Source organism: Dendrobates tinctorius, unplaced genomic scaffold (genome assembly GCF_039654945.1).
Source record: "Dendrobates tinctorius isolate UK_male_01 unplaced genomic scaffold, ASM3965494v1 ptg000115l, whole genome shotgun sequence".
NCBI lineage: Eukaryota > Metazoa > Chordata > Amphibia > Anura > Dendrobatidae > Dendrobates > Dendrobates tinctorius.
Window position 1 is genome coordinate 1974314 of NW_027361783.1, and position 13956 is coordinate 1988269.

At 44.7% G+C, this 13956-nt stretch overlaps 1 protein-coding gene across 5 annotated transcripts in view; it reads left to right on the forward strand.

Annotated features, from left to right (window-relative positions):
* The window catches only part of ATXN1 (ataxin 1), a 411948-nt gene that overhangs the window by 185168 nt on the left and 212824 nt on the right, over nt 1-13956 (forward strand). For 3 of the 5 annotated variants that reach the window (XM_073589939.1, XM_073589940.1, XM_073589942.1), the window contains exon 3: nt 327-397. The exons of 1 other annotated variant lie outside the window; for it this stretch is intronic. The gene's annotated coding sequence lies outside the window, so the exon portion shown is untranslated. Of the gene's footprint in view, nt 1-326; nt 398-1446; nt 1590-13956 lie in introns of all 5 variants that reach the window. One more of the 5 variants, XM_073589941.1, reaches the window with a different exon arrangement.

Sequence of the window (13956 nt, forward strand, 5' to 3'; positions counted from 1 at the left end):
TTTCGCCCTACTGGGCTTCCTCGGGGGGCTGTGTGGGTCTATCGATAAGAAATGCCAGTGGTCCATTGGTTGGTATAATGCTTTATACAGTTTGGGCCCTTGGTAATCGTCTAACTCCAAGCAATTCAGTCACACAATAAACAGAAGATGCATTTATACCCATCTATGAAATATCAGTCTTGAGACCCTCGGAATTATCTTTGCAGGGTTCTCCAAGGATGGTTTGGCCTCTTTTGTCTTATTTTTATGCATTGCATATTAAAACTTGATTTGTATAACTTGTATGCTCAAGCAGCTAAAGCCAAGGTTTACTTCATGTTTTACAGTCTTGTGACAATGGTGGTAGACAAGCCTCGTAAATTACACATTCACAGTGATGCCAAGAATACAGAGACTGGTAAGTGTAATCCTCTGGAAAATTTTCAGTTGCATACTGTTGTTGCCAAATGATCTGTCCATATTTTAGGCAACCAGGGAACCTAAGATCTAAGCGAACAGACTATATTCTCAGATTTTCTGGTCACTGGCTGACTATAGTTGTCTGGATCTTTTGATTCAACAGTGGTCTTTTTATTGGAATTGCATTTTGTGAGTGTAAGAGAAAGTCCTACATTGTAGTAATAAACAGCAAACTTCATCTTGAAGATATACGGTACTTTTGTTCTCACAGACGATTATTAAATTTTAAAGTTTTAGTCTGCAGAAAAGTTAAATAAAGTTACCAAGTTACCAGTACTTTGCTCATTTTTGTGTACTAACACATGTGGACCATGTCTTTGTGGAACATGACACATATTATCAAACAGGTTGGTCCAATGATGTCTATGAGCACATAGTCAGGAGATTCTGAATGTGCACCATAAAGGGCTGTATTGTGAGCCTGGGTAATACAAAATAAGTGAAGCAATGCATTTGAAAAGCTATGCAATGCTTAAAGCCTGTCAACACCTAATTGTCTTCATGTTAACCAAGTCCATGTGTAGTGTGAGAGTGGGAGAAGTGCAGAGGTTATTCTGCACACTAGACTATGTTTTTTATGTTTCTGTGCCTTTATTCTTTTATCCTTATTTTATCATTAGTCTGACATTCCATTGTCATGAAACATTGAAAAACATAGAGCTGCCTGTAACACTCTGAACATGAATGTATTGTCGGCCTAAGTGTGCTTTTTAGATGGTTATAAAAACACTTATGTATGTTTAATATCCTTTGCGTTGAACGTGTGCATTATGCTGCAATTTTCAGCTTTTACTATATCATTAGTTATTACTCTGATACTATTACACATCGTCAATGTTTATTTTTACCTGTTTAGCAAAACTAAGAATGCGATTTATTTACAAAATGGTTGTCCAATCTGTGCGGCATCTCTTCAGGTCCCCCCAGATCAAAGATGATCATGAGTGGGTCCTGCTGTCAGGTGTTAATGCTGACCATTTATTTCAGTGTTATAAACAGACACCAGAGCAAGAGAGAGGTGAGCCAATCATCCAGCCGTTATCTCTGCAAGTACACCGGGATGCAAAGAGTAAGAGCAACTACAGGAGTAGGAATGAAAAGTCTCTGAATATGCTGGTAGATAAATGATGGTAAGGGACTAATGAATGAATGGATTGTATAAGTCTCTCTGAAAGTGTGGGTTCTCTTAAAGGGAATCTGTCACCCCCAGGACGTATATGACCTATTAATATGGGTATACAGGTAATAGAAAAGGTTACTCTAGTCTTACCTGTATGCCTCATATTAATGGTCTTGTTGTGGAGAAATGTTATATTCTTTCTTTAAGTTAATGATTTCTTCCAGGCTCCGGGGAGTGCGATGCGTGGAAGAAATCCCTGCCTCCTCTCCTCATTGTAATACTACCCCCCTCTCATGCACGTCAGTTATGACCCCTGAATCCTGTGCCTGCATTCTACACTCTCTCAGAAATACATAACTTATCCTCCCTTCTGTGGGTGCTATATCCAACTATCTCCTGCGCAGATACCGACGAACCACTGTGACCTCTGGTGTACACGTCGATAATATGCACTCCTCAATTCCTCCCTGCATAGTCATTACAAGGAACCATTTGTACATATTGATGACTATACAGGGTGGAAGTGGGGAGAGCACCTTATCGGTGCGCACACCAAAGGTCACTGGAGTCGAAGTCGCCGGCACCTGCGTAGAAGAACCCTAAATGCAGTGCCCACAGATGGGAGGATGAGGCATGTATTTCTGAGGGAGTGCAGGGCACAGACGCGGGATTCCGGAGCCGTAACTGACGCTGATGAGAGGAGGTAAGTATTACAATGAAGAGAGGAGGCAGGGACTTCTTCCACGCACCGCACGCCCTGGAGCATGGAAGAAATAATTAACATAAAAAAATATAAGATTTCTCCACAGCAATTCCAGTAATATGCGGCATACAGGTGGGACTAGTATAACATTTCTATTACCTCTATGCCCATGTTAATAGGTCATATACGTCCCTGTAGGTTGACAGATTCCTTTTTAAAATTAGGAATGGTGAAAGTTTTCTGAATAGGGCAAAGAAGTGCATTCTAGAGCAAAGGTGCATCATGAGGAACATCTGGGGAAGATAGCTGTTTATCATTAGGAGATAGGCACAAGTAGTAGGTAAGTACAATGGAGTAAACCACAAAGTGTCACAGCCTAAACTTTATGGACTTTTTATTGGGTTGTTAAGCATGTGTCCCTAGAAAATTGTGTTTGTGTGGAGGTTTAAATGACAACAACCTCAGTAGGTAGATGATTGTTAGCAGGACACAGGAAATTCTTTAACCCTATTGTAGCACAGGACGGGTATTTTTAATCTGAAGCCCCAAAGATATAAAGTTAAGAGACCTGGAAGGCAATTATGTTTTTTTCCTCTTATCAGCCTTGTTCTTTGACCCCTATTTCCAGTGCCCTAGGTTATATAGATACTGAGTGCAAGAGCTAATGTGACATAGTTACTACTATACACCACCATGCTTTAAAGAGCATTGTGCATGTGAATAGCTTTTCAATTGACTTGCTTCTGGAAACACTTAAATCAATTGTGTTTTACTTTATACCCTCATGGAAAATACATACTCCCATCTGATTAAAAGCTTTGATTAGAACAATTTCCTAAGTAAAATATAGGCTAGGTGTATTTAAAACATTGATATTGCAGCCATTAATCATGCAGTAATTAGGCATGGACACAAAAAAAGTAATTTTTTTATAGAAAGGTCTAAAAATTATATATTCAAAAGTTTTGGCCCTCTCCGTATGTCTTTTATAAACATTACTGGAGGAGATCGCTTGCTCTGGACCGCCTCTTTATGTGCCAAAACTTAGACCTGTCACGTCCATTTATTGTATATACAGCTAGCTATATATTTGAAGGTCCGTCATGTCATTCGACAATTCTTTGTTCACCTGGTCACTGCGTTTTGGGTGATAATTCCTAATTGCTGGAGATGTAACAAGCTAACCTTTGAGCTAATTATTTTTTATGTGACAAACCCTTTTATCCATTACTTTACAGACAATGATTGATACTGAACTAATTAATGTGGGTGGCTTCCATGGAAATCTGAGCCAACCTAAAATGCACCACCTGTTTTAGTGGTTCATGCTGGTACTTTGTCTGCAGTTTCAAATTTTATGAATGGGTGAATATCTGTTTAATAATTCATTGAGTTATAAGATATTGCCATAAAGAGTAGCAGCGATACAGTAGCAGAGATGTCAAAATATTAGTCGTGCAATATAAAAAGTCTTGTGCAGGGTTGGAACCTTTTTTTCTGTCAAGGGACATTTGGATATGTATAGCATCATTCACAGGCCATACAGAATTATCAGCTTAACAATTATCCTGCTGTATTTATTCAAACAATTAACTTACCAATAATGTGATTGCAGGAACCACTTCTCTTTGGGGCCACTGTGACTTTAGGTCGAACTGATGATGTTGCTACTTGTAACTGCTTTTCCAGTTTGCATTTGTCAGTCTGGAGCGCAGTCGACTATTTGCACTTACAAGTTTAGTAAAGAAAGGCTTGTTCCAAACACAGATGTATACTACACTACAAGTCTCCTAACATTTGGAATTTCATGGTTCATTTATAGAACTCAAGCAGTGAGAAGTCTGCAGTATACCTCACATAGGGACACTGAGACTTCTGTGTGCATCACATAGGAGACAACAAGACTGCTGTATACACATCACATAGGAAAACTGAGACTCCTCTATATATCTCATAGGAAACACTGGGACTGCTGTATATATACTTCTCAAAAAAAGGGAACACTATTCCATGTGCAACAGGTTGTTTGTGTTCTCTTTTATTTCTCTGAGCAGTATATATCACATAGGAAACACGGAGACTGCTGTATATATATATGACATAGGATACACAGATACTGCTGTATATATATCACATTGGAAACACTGAGATTGGTGTATATATGATATAGGAGACAGAGACACTGCTGAATATCCATCACTGAGGAAACAATGCGGCTGGTGTACATGCATCACATAGTAGACGCTGGGGCTGGTGAATATACATCATATAGGAGACACAGAGACTACTGTGTATATACCAGAAAGGATACTACTATATTACATAGGATACACTGCAACAGCTGTCATCATCATTAGGAATGGGACAGGAGCACCAAGCACGCTAACTCTGCTCATAAAGGACGGCCAGACCATATTCAGGATGTAATTCTTATTGCATGGATTTAGAAGTGCGTACTGCATGCTCATTTTCAGTCTAAGGTAGATTTAGAGGTTTGGCAAAGGCGAAATGTGGCTGGCGGCCCAAGTTCTGGGGTCTGTGTTCGACAGAGATGCAGAGGGCTGCGTAGTTCCTCTGTTAAGCCCCGCGAACTGCCGCACATCTTCCTTCAGCTCCACCTACGTCGGCATGCGTCCTGCATACCCTATCTTTAACATTGGGTACGCAGGCCATGCGAATGTATGCGGATGCGTCGTTTTGACACTGTGCCGCCCGCAACAAAATGCAACATGTTGCGTTCGACGCAACTAGGCGCAGCTTCAAAACGATGCATGCTAGCCTAATGTGTATTTTGCTGAAGATCATCTCTATTTATCTGTAAAATGTGGGTCAAAAGTGACATTACCTTTTAAAATATCTAGTGACAATAGATTGTTCCTATCTTTATTCTAATTGGAAAAAGAACAAATTTCCTTTGTGACTTGTACTGTATAGCCACAAAGATTTTACTTTTGGAGAAAATGGTTTGTTAGAGATCACTGTGGATCGCTGTGGATTTTAGGATTTAGACTAGCGGAAACAATATTTCCTTCTCTCTCTGACAAAGAGCTGCTGTTCACAGTAGATAAAAATATATTATGCACTAATTAGATGTACTGTTCTTGTCAGATTTCATCCTTATTGCATGACTTCAAGTGCATCTGCTCAAAAACAGGTTGTTCAGCTCCGAGTTGTTCAGTGTGTATATTTTTTATATTTAGCATTTGATAATGAATTAGAGGCTAGATTTAGCTATACTTGTTTATATAGTAACGTGTTACAATTTTGATATTATGTTATGTAGCTGAAACCGAGCAGAGTTTTGAGATCTGGAGGAAGATTTGGAGAGATTCCGCTCATCTTCCAAAAAACGTCTGAACACATAGCCTTGAGAGCGGAGTTTTCTCATGATGAAAGCTAACTTCATAAGGCAACACTTTAAGACTATGTGCACATGTTGACTATTTGCAGCAGTTTTTTTTGCAGCATAAAACCAGAGTGTTGGAAGGAAAAACGCCGCGTAAAATATGTACTTTTTTTTTACATACTTTTGGCTTGTTTTATCAGACTTTTTTATGTGTCTTTACTTGTTTTTTTCCCCTAATCTCTTGAATGGGTGAAAAATGCTGCAAAAACGCTGAAAGAATTGACATTCAGCAGATTAAAAAAAAAAAAAACGGTTGGATGGTTCAAATCTGCAAAGAGAAAATAAGCAGCTTGAGCCCAACATTTCTGAAATATTTGTGTTGTACTATGATGCATTTATTTCTACACTAAACACTCATTGAAAAGACACGGGCAAAAAAAGCAATGTGTGAACAAGCCCTAAAGATTTTCACACCATTCACATCCTACTGTTTTTGTTTCCTCCTGGTATATGACCAATATGTGTGTAACCTACTCCCCATAATTTCTATTGCCAACATGGCAGAGAAGGTCATAGGAGTATGCGTTGACTAATCTTAGTATTCACGTTTAGAAATTAATTTGTTCTTCAAGATTTATCATACTATATATATATATATACTGCTTATACTTATTGCACAGAGGAGAATTTCCCTTTTGCTAAATACAATATCAGCCACTGAATATAATATCAGCCACTGAATATAAGCATATATTCACTTAAAGCAAGCAGAAATATTGAACATGGGTAGATTTTTTTCCCTCAGTAAAAGCTCCAATTTTGGTCTTCTGTGCTAAAGCTTAACCTCATTCAAGTGAATATTAGGCATAACTCAAAGAGCCAATGGATTAATCCAGTATAGTAACTGTAGGGTAGCACAAAGCTCTGTAATCACTAGTCATTACATATGTGTGGTGTCCCTGAGGCTTCAGTCGCCACAGAGGTACTGCACCTCCTCCTGAGGTGTGGTGCCCCACCATCCAGGTAAGGTGGGAACTCCTAGCCACGCTCCAATACCTGCACCCCTCACCACAAAGTAGTGTAGCAAAGCCACATTGCGGCTCCTTGCTTAGAGAGTAGCAGAGCACCTTTGGTGGTTCCCTGCTTGGAAACACAAATTGTGCTAGGAGGTGGGTGGAGTTTGGAATACATAAAAGAGTGGGAAGGTATAGGATTTGAGGTCTAGTCAGTCAGAGAGTCACTCAGAGAGGAGTGAGGGAAAAGAGATCCCTGGAAGAGGGATGGAGGAAGGAGTGCTGCAGCTGCCTCAGTGACCTGAGCCAGCTGGCACGGGAAAGGAAAGAAGGAGAAAGACATTGAGCTGAAGCCTGAGCTTCCATAAGAAAGAAAGACAAGTACGGAATGTAGGAGTAAAAGGGAGCACAGAGGACGTGGGTTAGAGGAAGAACCCTGCCTAGAAGTTCTAAGCTCAAGGCCGGGGCCCGCTCGCCGAGGTTGTATGGACACTAATGGTTCTGCAGCAGACACCGGTGGAGTAGTGGGCTGTAAATGCACTACTCCCATCTAAGACTTGGGGCACAACAGCAACTTGAATAGTGAAACAGGACTCAGGAGTAAGGAGTGCCCGAAGCAGGCTACAGCTGTCTGCCATACAAGTAGAGTTCTTGGGAACATCTGTCAGGAGGCACTCCAGTGTAACTCAGTACTAGGAGTACTTCACTTAAAGGCGCTATAGAGGAGACGTTCAGAAAGGTTCATGTTGGCGGAGTGTTGGAAGGGAGCATCCTATCTTGCCTGGGGGTTGACTGAGCCCAGGACCCCGAGGACACGGCACGGAGGCAGGCATCTGTGTGGACTGCAGACTGTGAGTAAAGCTTTGGAACTACATGCCCTGGGGTCCTCCACCTATTCCCGCACCGCTACATCTGGGCACTGGCCTATACACCACCTGTGCCTCTCCTCCATTGTTACATCTACACTACCCTGGGACTACAGCTCCACCTGTGGGGAGCTTCACCATCTTGGCTGCAACCCACCACCAGTCCCAGAGGATTTGTATGCAGCGTCGGCCTAACACCTCACTTGCCGAACACCACAGGTGGCGTTCACGAACTATTCATAAACTTTATTTCATTGTTCATTCACCCCTTTTTGCCATGGAGCCCCAGGGCCACGGACTGGGTCACAGCTTCCGTGACAACTCCCATTGAGATCAACGGGCCCGGTAGAGTACGCCGCTAGGCCCTGGTGGGGCGCTCTATATGCAAATTGCGGGGTCTCTAGTACCACCTTCAGAAACGCTGCTCTTTTCCTCTGTAAGGAGACATTTTGCATGTTGTATTTCACAAGGGATCATTGCATGGCCTATAAGTCTCCCTAAGCCAACTTGGCACTTAACACAAGGAGAAACTTAACTCCATATACCACAACTTTTTGCACAGTGGATAATGTCTTTAAGCAAGTCCAATTTATTTTGACTATGATTGACTATAATGTGGATCTTAGACAGATTTGTGTTTATATGTTTCTTGCTTAGTCTGCATAAACCTGTGTACACGTCATTGTGTGGGATTGCAAATCACATTTTATGCTTAAGGGTAGTGATATTTTTTGTGACCCGGTGGTTTTAAGCAAGTGTAACATACAGTTGTAGTTTTAGGCTTTGCATTGAAATAGTCATGGAGGGTGTAGATAAAGTTGAGGTTTGGCTTTTAAATATTTTGGTGGATAGAGAAATGTCAATTTCTCGGGGTGTACACAAAAGCCCTACTGTCTTACTGCTATGTGTGAGTGCAGTCTTCGTTATTAAAGTTTCTTTCATTTTCTTAGTTCAGTGATGGAAAAAAGACACAAAACCCCAAAATCAATCAGAGTTACTAGAATGTTATGTTGATCTTTAAGTTTGAAGTGAAGAGTCTGTTTACCAGGGTGTCAATTTATGAACCAAAAGGACTGACATACTGTATATTATATATGGTATATATTGGCCTTTAGATTTTATGTTTCCATACGCCACATCTTAAGAACAGTCATCTACTTGTAATGCGCTTAAGGCCTCCATACACACTAGATGAAAGTCAGCCAAATGGGATAGGGGCCTCCCAACTCTCCCTTTAGGTGATTTTGCAGGAGAGAAAGATCCGGCCTGTTCAGTTTCCAGGATGAATCCTTTTGTTCAGCGTGGAGATAAACCACTGACAAAGGAGTCTGGCAGAGGCTCTTTCATAACGAACATGGGATCATTCAGCTCGCGATATCGCTAGCAATATCGCTATAACGTCACAAGTTATAGCGATATTGCTAGTGATATCGCTTAGTGTGACAGGCCCTTAAGGGAAGATAACTATCGGGCGACCCTTCAAGCAGCTTTATTACATGTTTTCTACAACAAATGCACTCAGTATACGGCCAGTAAAATGTAGATCTGGTACTGGTATTGTGGATGGGGGGAGACTTGGTGATGTGAACAAGACGAGTAGCAGATGGCCACAGCCATTTCTCTATTGCTCACACTTATTTAGAAGGAAATGATATGCAGACAAATTGATGAGGTTACACTAATAGCATTTTCATATTTGTAGCCCTATGTACAAGCTAAAAGCTGACTGCATACTATGAATACATTGAGTCCAGTATTAAAATGGTATGCACTTCAGTAGGTAACGAGGGCAAACTGAATTGTGGCGCATGTAAAGTAAATGATAATAATAATTTACTACAGACACACATATATATAGCAAATATAAAGAAAGAACTATCCTCTACCGAAAGCTAATTCCCAGGTATGCTTTGTATAATGGCATAGATACTTAAAGCCTTCATATTTTGGATGGAGGCACCCCTATACCACTAACCATAAACCCACATAAATAGAGGTGAAATTATGGCATCACCGATGATTTATGGGATAAACAGAGTATATGTAAAACATGACTTGGTGTCACCTATTCAGATTATTAAGAATTTATTAATTGGCTTAATGTGTTATTCTTGTGTTATATGAACTGTCAGCAATTCCATATTTTAGCATTCCCTAGCTCTTTGGACATCCTCTCTGTCATGTATTATGCCAGCTGTTTGTGCTTGTCAAGGGTACAAGATCTTTTCTCTACAATTACACTTAGGAATTATTGAACCCAAGGTCGTCAGTAGTAAAAAGATGATTTATTGGAATACTTCTTTAGGCAGGAGGAAGTATCTGTCCTATCAGCATCTTGGTCATTGCTAGAAGGATAATCTGTCCTTTTCTGGTGACCTTGCTGCGCATGACTGGTGGACAGAGCCAGGGGACTACATAGAAATCAGGGGGTTCCATTGCAAAGGTCCTAATTGGGCACTCATACCCCCCAACTTTTAAAGACAGGGAGAGGAACATATATTGTGAAACACGATAATTTTGTCCCCACTGAAGCAGCATACAATACCCCTTTCACGACCCTTATATGCAGTGGCCTTCATATGAGTTTAATGCCAAAAATGTCCCACACAAAGAGCATGATATCACCACAGGGAATTTCCCACACAACTTACCCCCACATGCACAGTATGATCCCCACATTATCCTCACATGCAAAGTATAATGCTGCCAATGTGCCTCCAACACAATATGATGCTGCCACAGTCAGGGGTGGATTAAGGGTAGCCAGGGCCCGGGGCAGTTCAGACTCTGTGGGCCCCCCTCGTCACGTGACGGGGGTCACGAATCGTAGAGCCACACTCTACATAGAGAATAATGGGGCCTCCAGCACCGACCTCCACCCGCAGAGCCGCACTCCACATAGAGAATAATGGAGCCTCCAGCACCGACCTCCACCCGCAGAGCCGCACTCCACATAGAGAATAATGGAGCCTCCAGCACCGACCTCCACCTGCAGAGCCCCACTCCACATAGAGAATAATGGAGCCTCCAGCACCGACCACCACCCGCAGAGCCGCACTCCACATAGAGAATAATGGGGCCTCCAGCACCGACCTCCACCCGCAGAGCCGCACTCCACATAGAGAATAATGGAGCCTCCAGCACCGACCACCACCCGCAGAGCCACACTCCACATAGAGAATAATGGAGCCTCCGGCACCGACCTCCACCCGCACTCCACATAGAGAAAAATGGAGCCTCCAGCACCGACCTCCACCCGCAGAGCCGCACTCCACATAGAGAATAATGGAGCCTCCAGCACCGACCTCCACCCGCAGAGCCACACTCCACATAGAGAATAATGGGGCCTCCAGCACCGACCTCGAGCCGCACTCCACATAGAGAATAATGGAGCCTCCAGCACCGACCTCCACCCGCAGAGCCGCACTCCACATAGAGAATAATGGGGCCTCCAGCACCGACTTCCACCCGCAGAGCCACACTCCACATAGAGAATAATGGAGCCTCCAGCACCGACCTCCACCCGCAGAGCCGCACTTCACATAGAGAATAATGGGGCCTCCAGCACCGACCTCCACCCGCAGAGCCGCACTCCACATAGAGAATAATGGGGCCTCCAGCACCTACCTCCACCCGCAGAGCCGCACTCCACATAGAGAATAATGGGGCCTCCAGCACCTACCTCCACCCGCAGAGCCACACTCCACATAGAGAATAATGGGGCCTCCAGCACCTACCTCCACCCGCAGAGCCGCACTCCACATAGAGAATAATGGGGCCTCCAGCACCGACCTCCACCCGCAGAGCCGCACTCCACATAGAGAATAATGGAGCCTCCAGCACCGACCTCCACCCGCAGAGCCACACTCCACATAGAGAATAATGGAGCCTCCGGCACCGACCTCCACCCGCAGAGCCGCACTCCACATACATGGCTGCTCTCAGTGCTCTGTGCTGTGCGCACAGGACCTGTGATGAGGTCACAGGAGGGGAGGAGACAGGGGTCACATGATCGGGGGCCCTGACACCTTCCCTCCTGTGATCTCATCACAAGCATTTGCACGCTACCAGCAGCATCAGCGTTCACGCTACTTGTAGATGCTGCTGGGAGCAGAGCACATAATGCCGCCCCCACGGTCACTCACTTTTAGGTGGGGAGAAGATGGAGTGCCATTGCAGCAGCCAGCAGGAATGTGGTGGGGGCCCCCTTAGAAGCTCTTGTGGTGGGGGCCCTGGGGCTGAAGCCCCGCCTGCCCTGCCTATAATCCGGCCCTGCGCGGTGGCGGATTATAATTGGGCAATTTACTGGCCTGGGCTGTGGGCCCCTTAACCCCACTGGGCCCGGGGCAACTGCCCAAATTGACCTCATTATAATCCGCCACTGGCCACAGTGCCTTCAGCACATTATGATACACACGTTATATGCCACAGAATTCCTAACATAGTATAATGTCACCACAGAGACTTTCAATACAGTATAATGTCTCCCACAAACTCCATCGCAGCATAATATAATGCATAGTATGATGCTTCCATAGTCCCTCCCACACAAAATATGATCACCCCACAGCTCCTCAATGTAGTAACATGGCCCCCCACTCAGAATAATGTCCCATTTAACCAAGACACAACATCATGCCCCTAGGCAAAATGATGGGTCTCCCAGACTGCCCAAATAGTATGATGAGCCCCACAAACTGCCTACTCAGTATGATGGCCCCGGCAGAAATATAATGGCCCTCACACACAATATGATAGCTTCCACACTACATCAAGCCCCTCATACATAGTAACTGACTTTCCATAACCCCCAAAAGTGCTGACATTAAGACTAATAAAATTACTCACATTCCCCCAATACTATGCAGTCACTGTGCATCAGGTGTTATCTAGTGATGTCATTGTGCCTGCTGTGCTGAAACTCAGCCGCTCGAGCTGAATGGTGCAGCAGGGATCCGATGTCCTCCTTAGACCTCGCGTACACTGTAGGGTACAACGGGAACTCTATTGTAAGACTTCTGGGTCTGAGGAGGGTGTAACTATCTACATACTGTTGAACTTGTGATAATTAAGGGAGGACCCCCTTAGCTCTCCCTACCCATGGGCCTTATAGAGAGCATTGAGGTCTTCCACTATGGGTGGTACATTCTTATACAAAGCTGAAAAAAATTGTATCTATTAAGGTGGGAATGACCAGATTTGCCTAAAGGTAATGCCTCAATTTATCCCTCAGTTCCACACAGCCATGGGCCACTACCGTATAAGGAACATGAGGAACGAGTTAAAGGCACATGGGTCACAGGGTAAATTTAAAAACAATCCTTAACATGCTTGTTGTTGAGTTAATAGTCAGTGGCGGTAACATACCATGTTTTGCATAAAGCCCATGGTTATTTACTACGTCTCCTATGTTCAATGCTTGAGCCAGTGGCGGATCTTAATAGGGGCGGATGGGGCGGTCGCCCCGGGCCCAAGGTTTTTTGGGGGCCCAGGGGCAGGGGCGGGCTGGGCCGGGTGTCAGAGAGGCAAATGCCCCACGGGCCGCTCCCCCAGCACCTGTACAGTGCCGGCCGTGCCCTGTGCTGTGACGCCGCCGGCAGCAGACAGCCGCCCGCGTCACATTCTATGAGGCCGGGGCCGGGAGCTGTGCACGGCCGTCACCTTGACGGCTGCTCAGCTCCGGCTCCCTCCGGCTGTACTTCCGGGTCAGATGTCGGGCGTGCGCGATGACGTCATCGTGCACACGCCGACATGTCCCGGAGGATGCTGAAAGCAGAGGTGCTGCTGGGGAGCGAGCCGGCTGTGAGGTAAGTATGGGGAACTTTTTTTATTTTTTTTTATTTATAAAATGAATTAAATGGGGGAGGGGTTGAGTGGGGGCTGTACACAATGAAGGGGGGGTGACTGGGGCCTGTATATGATGACGGGGGGGTGACTGGGGGCTGTATATGATGAAGGGGGGTGAGTGGGGCTACACAGGATGAAGGGGGTTGAGTGGGGTTGTACAGGATGAAGGGGGGTGACTGGGGTCGTACAGGATGAAGGGGGGATGAGTGGGGGCTTCACAGGATGAAGGGGGATGAGTGGGGGCTTCACATGATGAAGGGGGGTGAGTGGGGCTACACAGGATGAAGGGGGTTGAGTGGGGTTGTACAGGATGAAGGGGGGTGACTGGGGTTGTACAGGATGAAGGGGGGTGACTGGGGTTGTACAGGATGAAGGGGGGATGAGTGGGGGCTTCACAGGATGAAGGGGGGATGATTGGGGGCTTCACATGATGAAGGGGGGTGAGTGGGGCTACACGGGATGAAGGGGGTTGAGTGGGGTTGTACAGGATGAAGGGGGGTGACTGGGGTTGTACAGGATGAAGGGGGGTGACTGGGGTTGTACAGGATGAAGGGGGATGAGTGGGGGCTTCAAAGGATGAAGGGGGGATGAGTGGGGGCTTC